We start from the raw sequence: 11,539 nt of genomic DNA, 5'->3' as shown, positions 1-11,539 counted from the left end.
GGGGGTCTTGTCGGCGGCTGGTTACTGTTGCCTCGCCCTTGATGACGAGGGCTTTGTCGAGGTAAGCGTGGCTACAGTGTGCCGCCTTGTGGGCTCTCACTGTAGCCTTACCTCGTCTTGTCTCCTTAATGTGGCACATGTTTCGAGGGAGGGGGTAGCCGGCTTTTGGGGGCCGGCTACGCCCCTGGCCGACTAGGGGAGGCCGGGCTGCCTTCGAGCGTCTCGCTGGCTAAAGGGGCCCGCCGCCCGCGGGCCGCACTAGCGTCTGTCGTGGATGACGTCGAGGCCAACATGGCTACAGTGCCGCGCCGGACGGGAGATGGCTGACCCGTACGGCGTCCTGTGGCCATGCCTGCTTCGGGATTCGGGGGTAGTGGGCTGTACTGTGGCCACGCCCCGTCTTATCTCCGTTATGTGGGCATAGTTTTGGTGGGTGCGGTCTTGGCCGGCTTCTTGGAGTCGGCGCTCTTCATGGCCGGCTTTTGGGAGTCGGTCCCTTTGGAGCCGGCTTCCTGGAGTCGGCCATCTCGTAGCTATCTTGGGGGAGGTTTCTGGGAATGGGTCGCCTTCTGAGAGTCGGCCCCTGGGATAGTCGGCCGGGGGAGGGCGGCCCTGTGCTTCGAATGCTTGAAGGCTCAAATGGCCTGATAATTCCTTGAGAAGCCAGGGGGAGTCGGTTAGGCTACCCGTGGCTATTTACTCCGACGCTGCACTTGGAGGCCCAACAACGTCTACAAGAAGAAGGTTGCGTAGTAGACATCAGTCAACGAACGACATCCATCGGAAGTGGACTATACGTGGAGAGGCTGACAGCTGGGTCCACGGCCGCACACAAGGAAATGCCTCCTTATTACGCGCAAAATAATGATTCCCCCACCTGACATCTGGGACCCACCGGAAGGGTCTCTGTATTTCGCGAAAAATACGTTCCCCCTACTGACAGCTCGGTCCCACCAGCTATATCTTCACACGCAAGGAAGTGCCTCCTTATTGCGCACAAAAAAAAATGAATACTCCCCCTGCTAGCTGGGACCCAGCATAGTGGGAGGCTGACTTGTGGGCCTACTAAGTTGACGGGGACGGAGGGCTTTGTCAACTTAGTCAATATGAACGATTCTAGCTCCAGTGACCGTACGATGTCCATCCAACAGCCGTAGTGCTTCTTCAACCTCTGGTCTTCTTGCTCCAGCTGCCCAGAGCAGCGCCGGTCGTGTCGCCTGCTCCTGCCTCCCGTGGCTGGCTGTGCTGTCGTGGAGGCCTCACCGCCCCCTACTACTCCCATAGCTGGCCAGGCCCTGCGGCGACAGCAGCCTCACACCGCAACCGAACCAGTGAACCCTCATACTCCTCTCCGCGTGGGCATCCACTGCCGTGTCTTCCCCGGCTCTGCGTCATCCCCTTCCTAGGCCTCGCTGTCGTCCGCCGCCTTGGTGCTCTCGGCGTGGCGTTGTCAATGTGGTCAACGACCGACTTCCATCAGAAGAGTACTGTACGTGGAGAGGCTGACAGCTGGGTCCACGGCCGCAGCAAGGAAGTGCCTCCTTATTACGAGGAAAATAATTATTCCTCCGCCTGACAGCAGGGACCCACCGGACGGGCCACCGTATTTCGCGAAAAAAATGTTTCCCCCCTGACTACTGGGACCCACTAGCTACATCTTCGCACACAAGGAAGTGCGTCCATATTACGGGCAAAAAAAATGATTCGCCCCCTGACTGCTGGGACCCAGCAGCTACATCTTCGCACGCAAGGAAGTGCGCCCATATTACGGGCAAACAAAATTATTCGCCGCCCTGACTGCTGGGACCCACCACCTACATCTTCGCACGCAAGGAAGTGCTTGACAGTCGGGACCCACCCGGTCAAAGCGTACGTAGCGTTGTCATTCTGGTCGCGAACGTGTACGTACATACTAGTCGATCGGTCTGTCTGCAGGCTGCAGCGATGAACCATGGCCGTATAAGGAAGGGCACATGTCGTAGTAGAGTCGCGCACGTCTCGTAGTAGAGGCGCACATGTAGCATGTACACGTACGTACAGCGGCCAGGGTGCAAGAAAGAAAATACGGCCATGTACGTACATGCGGGCGGGGTCTCAAATGCCTACTCACGCATACGTACGGCCAGGGCTCGTGTACATGGCTGGGTCAGAACGGAGAAACTGCGTCGTCTTCGTGTTCATGGGGAGGCAACGGAATGCGTCGTGTTCATCGAGAGGCAACGTAATGCGTGCTGTTCATCGGGAGCCAACCGGCTTGGACGGAACAACCGATGGAAACGAGGCCTGGCGTATCGCAGAACGGAGGAAACAACCTTGTGTTCGACCGGCCATGGTCGAAACGGGATCCTGTTCATCGGGAGGGGTCTGGCGTACCGCAAAACGGAGGAAACGGACCTCCTACAGTGGAAACGGGGTCCTGTTGATCGGGAGGGGTGTGGCGTACCGCAAAACGGAGGAAACGGACTTGTGTTGGAGCGCTACGGTCGAAACGGGGGTCCTGTTCATCGGGAGGGGTGTGGCGTACCGCAAAATGGGACTCCACGGGATATTGTTCATCTCCACCGTCGACCTCCTCCAGCCTCCACGGGCTCATGTTCATCCACCATCGACCTCCTCCAGCCTCCACCTGCGACTGTTCATCCACGGGCTCCTGTTCATCCAGACTCCACCGCGCGCTCCTCCACCGGCTACTGTTCAACCAGCCCTCTCCACTGGCTACTGTTCATCCAGACCTCCACCGGCTACTGCTCAACTAGCCCTCCATCGGCTACTGTTCAACCAGCCCTCCATGGGGTCCTGTTCATCCACCGGCTCGATCGATCGGGGTACTGTTCATCCAGAGGCAACGGCGTCTACTACCACGGGTTCCTGTTCATCCAACCCCCCACCGGGAAGTATTCATCCAAACCCCCTCAACAACGCTCACTGTTCATCCAGGGAAGGAGGCAGCAGTGTTTGATCGGCTTTAGTTAGCAGCAGTAGCGAAGGAATCACTCGGGTTCAATTAACAACAAGGGATCGATCGATCGCTCGGGTTCAGTAACGCGTAGGCTGCAGTGTAATCGCTCGGGTTCAGTTAGAGCCCAACGCCTCACACACAAGCGCGTACGTACGAGAGAAATGCGCATCGCTCGGCCCCCGACCACCCACCGTAACCGGGAACTCCCCGATATTTTCCTCGCCCTCGCTTCTACCATGGATTTTCCCGTCATGGACAACCCAAAGAATGTCATGCAGCTACTTCTCAGGCCCTCCCAGGACGAAAAGCCCATTTTCTGTCATGATTTTTTGTCATAGAAGTAGGACCCCACCACATCTATGATGATACCGGGTTTTGTCACAATTATTGTCATAGAAGTGTCATAAGTATGACAGAAAAAAAATCCGTTCGGCCCAAAATGTCACGGATGTGTCTTTTTTTTGTAGTGGCTATTCTTTCCGATGAATCTATCCTATATTTCTTACTAAAATAACACCAAGCTATTCTTTCCGATCAATCTAACAAAGAGTTCATACTAAAATAACACCATATGATACACATCAACCAACTCTAATGTCACCTAGATACTCCAATGTCACCATGAGTATCCATGAGTTGGTTATACGATATGCATCAAACAATTTCAGATTCATAATACTCAAACCAACACAAAGAACCTCAAAGAGTGCCCCAAGATTTCTACCGGAGAAACAAGGACAAAAACATGCATCGAACCCTATGCATAGATTACCCCAATGTCACCTCGGAAATCCGCGAGTTGAGTGCCAAAACACATATCAAGTGAATCAACATGATACCCCATTGTCACCACGGGTATTCATAGCAAGACATACATCTAGTGTTCTCAAATCCATAAAAGTATTCAATCCAATAAGAATGAAATCTCAAAGGGAAAACTCAATTCACAACAAGATAGAGAGGGGAAAACACCATATGATCCAACTATATTAACAAAGCCCGCGATACATCAAGATCTTGACATCTCAAGAACACGAGAGAGAGAGAGAGAGCAAGAGAGCTTAAACACATAACTACTGGTACAAACCCTCAGCCCCGAGGGTGGACTACTCCCTCCTCATCATGGTGGCCGCCGGGATGATGAAGATGGCCACCGGTGATGATTTCCCCCTCCGACAGGGTGCCGAAACGGGGTCTAGATTTTTTTCGTGGCTACAGAGGCTTGCGGTGGCAGAACTTCTGATCTAGGGTTATCTTCGAGGGTTTTGGAATATTTGGCAATTTATAGGGCAAAGAGGCGGTGCGGGAGGCCATCAAGGTGGGCACAACCCACCTGGCGCGCCTGGGCCCCCAGGTGCGCCCTAGTGGGTTGTCCCCCCTCGGGGCTCCCCTCTGGCACTTCTTTGGTCCACTGGATGTCTTCTGGTCCAAAAAAAATTCCAAAAAGTTCCGCTGCGTTTGGACTCCGTTTGGTATTGATTTCCTACGATGTAAAAAATAGCAAAAACAACAACTAGCACTGGGCACTATGTCAATAGGTTAGTCCCAATAAATGATATAAAGTTGCTATAAAATGATTGTAAAACATCCAAGAATGATAATATAACAGCATGAATACTTCATAAATTATAGATACGTTGGAGATGTATGAGTGCCCATCATATGAGCGCGCGTGTGGCTCACACCATAGGGTTAGTTGTATGTTCATAGGACTATGTATTGGAGGGCAAGGGTGATAGCAGCTGCACCCTAGCATAGAAATTGATGCATACGAGATTGAAGGGGGACCAATATATCTTAATGCTATGGTTGGGTTTTACCTTAATGAACATTAGTAGTTGCAGATGCTTGCTAATAGTTCCAATCATAAGTGCATAGAATTCCAAGTAAGGGATGACATGCTAGCAGTGGCGTCTCCCACATAAAACTTGGTATCGGTCTAGTAACGTAGTCAATTGCTTAGGGACAATTCCACAACTTCTACCACCACTTTTCCACACTCGCTATACTAACTTAATTGTTTCTTTATCTAAGTAGCCCCTATTTTTTATTTACATACTCTTTATTATCTTGCAAACCTATCCTACAACACCTACAAAGTACTTCTAGTTTCATACTTGTTCTAGGTAAAGCGAACGTTAAGCGTGAGTAGAGTTGTATCGGTGGTCGATAGAACTTGAGGGAATATTTTTTCTATGTTTAGCTCCTCGTTGGGTTTGACACTCTTACTTATCAAAAGAGGCGACAACTGATCCTCTATACTTGTGGGTTATCAAGGCCTTTTTCTGGCGCCGTTGCCGGGGAGCAATAGCGTGGGTGAATATTCTCGTGTGGGCTTGTTTGCTTTATCACTAAGTAGATTTTATTTGATGTTCTAAGTTTTTCTCTATCTTTAGTTATGGATATGGAACACGAAATACCAAAAAAAATTAGGTGTACTTACTACTCATGGAGATGGGGAACCTCCTAAAACCCTCGATGCCCGTTATGTGAAAAATATAAACACTACTTTGATAATCCTGAGAAAACCCCATTCAACTTGATAATGGGAGACACCTTGGATCAACATGAATACTTTAGGGATTATCATTTGACGCACAAAGGGAAACTCTTACGGGATCAAATTCATATGTTGCATCGGTATGCTTGGAATTTATGCTTGAGATATGATTATACTTGTTGCTCTAGGATGAAGTCTCCACACCTTCCCTTTTCATGTAAATTTAATGATAATGAAACATTGGCTTCTTATGCTAATGATATACATGATTACTATGATGTGGAACGAATAGAAGAATTCGTTGCTTTTAAGGGTTCTTATGAAATTGAATCTTTGTTTGAAAAGTGTGAAAATCTTGATGATGTTGTTTACAGACCTGGAAATTATGCTATACTTAAATATTGCTATGAGTATTATGAATATAATGCCAATATTAATGAGTTTATTGAGAAAGTCTCCGCTGTCCAAGAAGAGATTAATATTTTGCAGGAATCTATGGAAGAAGAAATTGAGTGACATTGTGAGCTCATCAGATGAAAATGATGAGGAGGAGAGCGAAGAACAAAGGGAAGAAGAGCGGATTGATCACCCGTGCCCACCTTCTAATGGGAGTAACTCTTCAACTCATACATTGTTTAGTTTCCCTTCGTGCTTACCGAACGATGATTGCTATGATCCCTTGGATTCATTTGAAATATCCCTTTCTGATGAAATTGATGCCTGTTATGCTTTTGGCCATGATGCCAATATGAATTATTCTTAGGGAGATGAAATTTCTATAGTTCCCTATGTTAAGAATGAAATTGTTGCTATTGCACCCATGCATGATAGTCCTATTATCTTTTTGAATTCTCCCAACCACAATATATCAGGGAAGTTTGCGCTTATTAAGGATTATATTGATGGGTTGCGTTTTACCACTACACATGATGATTTTGATAAATATATATGCATGTGCTTGCTGCTCCTACTTGCAATTATTATGAGAGAGGAACTACATCTCCCCCTCTCTATGTTTCCAATACGATAAAATTGCAAGAAACTGTTTATACTATGCATTGGCCTTTACTTGATGTGCATGAATTGTTCTTTTATGACATGCCGATGCATAGGAAGAGAGTTAGACTTCATCGTTACTTGATATATGTTACTTTGTGCTCACTACTAAATCAAAAATCATTGTTAATTAAAATTGGCTTTGATATACCTTGGGATTCGGGTGGATCCATTACTTGAGCACAATATGCCTAGCATAACGGCTTTAAAGAAAGCGCTGCTAGGGAGACAACCTGAAAGTTTTAGAGACTCATTTATTTCTGTTGTGTGCATTTATAAAGTTTTAAAACAAAAATATAAAGTAGGGAACCTAAAACTTTTCTTAAAAAAAGTAAAAGTAAGAAAGACGAGCATCGTAGAAGTGGAGGAGCTCCTTGAACTTTGTTCATGCCCATGAAAAATTTGCAAGTCTTGAATTACAGAAAATTTCTACAAAAATAATTATCCCCTGGTACAAATCCATTGTATTATTAAAAATAATGTGCCAAGATGTCGGTGCAACAAACCCTGGGTCCATTGCCCAGACTATGCACAGGCCGAAGAACAAGATCACAATACCAAGGTCAGATCAAGGCACAAAAGGATCAGTTCTTTGAAGGACCAATGTGCAGATCAAGAAGACCAAGGTTGGCTAGAGAGACAAGATTACAAAGCGAGAAGGACCTCCCTTACCGGGGAGGCGAGCCTGGGGTCACCCTGGAAGCAAGTCTATAGAACGTCCCAGTAAGCCTGCCAGGGCTCGCGGAGGCCAACTACTCCATCATTCCACCTCACGAGCAATGCAAGTCATCGATCAGTGCGGTGTCAAGCCGCGATGTGACTAAGTGGTTGTTATTTGCCACATGGCACCCACTTCCTCAGAAAATACCTCCAAGCGACACCCGTCCTGAGACGTGTCAAGCAAGCAGGCGCGAAGCTGGCAAAACAGCCCGGTAGGGCATGCCGGGCGAGCTGTGATGTGACACTGAGTAGCGCATTTAATGCGCCCTATTAGCCTACAGAGTTAGGTATGATAGCACTGTTTGCTATCTAATCAGTACGTAAAGACTGGTTTGCCACTGTGGTGATCCCTTGATCTATAAAAGGAGACCCATGGCAACCGTAGAAAGGATTCAGACCCCCTCACACTCATACGCGCATAGCTCCTCTCGCCTCGAGGCAACCTTGCCGGGCAAGAGCGCTGCGCTTTTTCCACCAACAATTCACCAAACCAGGAGTAGGGTTTTATGCCTCGTGGCGGCCCGAACCTAGGTAAAACGTCCCGTGTGATCTCTGCCGTGTTGTGTTATGCTTCTTCGCTCTTTGTGCAACGTGCCCATCCCCCCGCCGAACCAAAAGGGGCTCTTTGGCCCCATAGGTGGTTGTGGTTTCCCACGATATGTTTGGCGCGCCAGGTAAGGGGATCACTTGCGCGAACCCGAGAGCATGAGCAGCGCGTCATCTTCATCGCTATTTTCATCATCGACGACTCCATTGACTATGGCGCCCAGGAAGAAGCCCGGTGCCGCCACTCACCCGTCAACCTCGAAGGCCCTAGCGCCTGCGATCGTCGACGTCACGGGGAATGTGGGGACGCAGGAGGATGTAGTCGCTGCGGAGGACGTGGTCGGCGTAGGCGGCATCCTCACCACTTCCCCCGCGGCCGAAGCAGGAGCGAGAGGCACCGGAGAAGGACAACACCAACAAAATACCGACGACCACGCTCCATGAGGTAGGGGTAGAGAGTTTATTCCTTCTGCCCCTCCCGACCTGGGCGAGGGGCATAACCACGGCGGTGACGTTCGTCCTGAGGCGAATCGCAATCCTACGGCCGCCCCCGCCGTGGGTGCGGGCGTAGGACATGCACCGCCTCTGGAGCAAACTGGCCCAGCCAATGCTCCGAACGGAGTTGTTGGCCCACGCGCGCCATCACCTCATCACCACGCCATCCCAGTGACTGGCTCCCGACGACGGGAGCCCGGCGCAGCCACCGCCGGCACCGCCAGGAGCCGAGCAATGTTGCGGTCTACTTCATCATCACCGTTTCCAAGCACAGCTTCAAAGGCCATGGCGCAAGCCCAGCTGTTGCCGAGGTTTCCACTAGCAGCCGATCAGATGGATGAGTGGAGAGCCACCATTCAAAGTCTGATTGGCTTTGCCGAGGCCGGAGTGTCGGTGTCCTGGGAAGGGGGGGGTACCCAGACTTGCCTGCCTGCAGCCCAAGGCGTGGCTCTATCGACGGCCCGGTATGACCCGGCTTCAGCAACAACAACCCAAGACGCTCACGAGGGGCCAAGCCTCGCGAGGCAGACCACACCAAGACCTCCCTGGGGGTGGCCTCACTAGGCTGGCTCCCGAGGAGCATAGATATCTATGCAAGGCGCAGCTCGTGAGGTTCATATGACGTGAGCCATGACGACCAATGCCAGGCAAGCGCCAGCGGGCGCAGTGTACTAGTTTCCTCTTTGGTGCTAAGGAGGCAAGCGCAGGCGCGGGGTCCTGAGGAATCAAGCAAAGGTTTCCATATCGGTGCAACAAGACCAAGACCGCCAGGACGACAGGACAGAGGTCATCGCGGAGCCCACTACAGCGTCACCACCAGAGCCTTTTGCAGGCGAAGATTACTTTTGTCAGGATAACTTGTACTAGTAGTCTCCCTTCGAATTTGGCCGTTGTGGGATTCCTTCCCGCCTACATTTGGGAAGAGGACCAAGTCCACTATAAATAGGACTTGGCCACCACCATTGAGGGGACGGATCCATTCCACCCTGACCAGCTCACTAGCTCGTCGAGCTCAAAAACACCCCACCTCCTGAGGCTGTTCCACCACTGTACTAGTTCATCCTCAGCCCCTCGAGGCAATCCACCACAAAGCTGGAGTAGGGCATTACACCGCAAGGTGGCCCGAACTAGGATAAAGTGTTGTGTCTCTTGTCCCTTGGGTTCGTCGAGCTAGGCCTTAGAATCGTTGAGCAGGCAGACTGGGGAGGACGAGATCTTTGCACGCACCCCAGAGTTCAAACCTCTCAAGGGTCTGTGGAACCCTAAATCCGACATTTGGTGCGCCAGGTAGGGGTGCGTCGGGGCCTCTCTTGTTCCAGCCAGCCCACCATTGCCCAACAGTCCCGATGGCCGATGATCCGAGGGCTCATGCTGAGCACTAGGCCGCTTGGCCCGCCCGGGCGGTGCCATCCAACTTGGAAGACCTCCACTCCGCCCTCCAGGCGGCTCGCACACTGGCCAACCCCGTCGAACGCGGGCAGTGTGGGCCGGCGCCGCCCGCCGTCGCACCACGGCGTACACGTGCCACCACGCAATCTTCGGGCTACGCCGCGGCGACGGCGCCACACACTCGTCGGGAGCAGGCGAACATGCGATCCGCGATCATCGTGGCACGAGAGCTACTACATTGTAGGTTGGCGGAGGGCGGCCACGACGCCCTACTAGAGCGGGTCGCCGAACTACTTGAAGTCGCCTGTAGAGGTGCGGCGCACTTCTGCTCCCTGCCCACGCCTCTGGTAGTGGCAGAAGCACGCGCTGGGCCCCGACATGCCCGCGCGCCCCCGGAGCACCTGAGGGATTCGACAGCAACAACACGGCCCTCGGCGCTGCTCGTCCTACCACTACTGGGCCTCCTGCAGGCGGGGCAAGCTCTGGTGGTCCCCTGCAGGGCCGTGCTGGGGTGTCACCCCACAACCGCCAGGGCTAGGCACAGGGCCTAGTGGCCCAAGGTGTGGGGCACCAGGTGAAGGCTCCGGCGCAACAACTCCAGACGCTTACGTGCCCCGCATGATGGACCTAGAATACACGCCAGAGGAAGACCCCAGCTCGTTCCCCGAGCTGAGCTGGGCAGAAGGGATGCTAGAGGCCGGGGCTTTCCACGAGCCGCCCGGAAGCTTTGCCGACCCCTTCGATGAAAAAAACCATAGGGTACAGCCGATACCCCAGGGACATGCTTACGCTAACCATGGACCGCAAGTGAATAGGGCCACAACAGCGGTCAGAGACCCCAGGGCGGTGTCCCTGCTCCCGGCAGGACCAGCGCACTAGGGGCTGCGCGAGAGGGGCCCGGAGGCAGGGCCTCCCTCGCGCAGCATGGAACAAGGCGTCGCGCGGAGGTAGGTCCTCTGCCGGGGAGGCGCTGGTGAGCCCTTCCCCCGGCAGAGGGCCCGTGGTTGCCGAGGGCGCCGCTAGCGTCCCCCTTGCCCCTTGGTCTCGTCCTGGTTTTCGTACGCCCGAACGGTGGTCGGGGGAGGCGTGGGGTGGGGCCCTCGTCAGGCGATATGAAGCAAGGCTCACACCTGTGAAGGTCTCCGCTCGTGACACTCTCACGTAATAATGAGTGGGTATGTACATGCCCTGGAGTCTTCGGAGTGCCTCCCCCGGCCTTGGGGGCTCCCGCCCACGTCCAAGTGGTAGCACCATGCTCCGCACTGGCCGTCGACACTGTCCCCCAATGACTATGATCACATCCAGTGAAAGCACTTAGCTCCGCGCTGGTAGGAAGACCAGAAGACTAGGTAGGTGCCGGACGCGGCTGTTTTCTTTTGTTCCTTTTTCGTAATTCGATTCGCTGCCTTTTGGACTGAGATTTGTAGTTCTTTTGTGTTATCAAAATAGGGGGGAGTCTTCTCTTGTTCGTATCATTTTCTTGCATTCTGGTTGCGTGTTTTACTTTGAGGCTCATGCCTGCTCCCCCCCACGAGCGCCTCGCGAGCGGGGACCGGTCGGCCCACAACACCAGTCACGCCCGGACGGCCCGGACGGGACCCCCTCGGGGTCAAGGATGCACTCACCACAGGATCTCCGTGCGCACATTCTGCCGTAGTCCGGCGCTCGCTCCTCGCGAGGCCCTCTCAAACAGACCAACATGCTTCTCGGGAGGCTTAGAGCCACATGAGGCCCCGAAGGGCCCACCTCAGAAGGAAGGTTCGACCAGGATGTCAGGGCACGCCCAAGACCTGCGGAACCAAGGTAAGACATAACAACTACCCCACTCGGGAGCCCCACGGGCCCATGATGGCGCATCTCAAGCCCTTTCCACA

This window comes from Triticum aestivum, chromosome 5D (assembly GCF_018294505.1).
Source record: "Triticum aestivum cultivar Chinese Spring chromosome 5D, IWGSC CS RefSeq v2.1, whole genome shotgun sequence".
NCBI lineage: Eukaryota > Viridiplantae > Streptophyta > Magnoliopsida > Poales > Poaceae > Triticum > Triticum aestivum.
Note: the sequence above shows the minus strand (reverse complement) of the source record.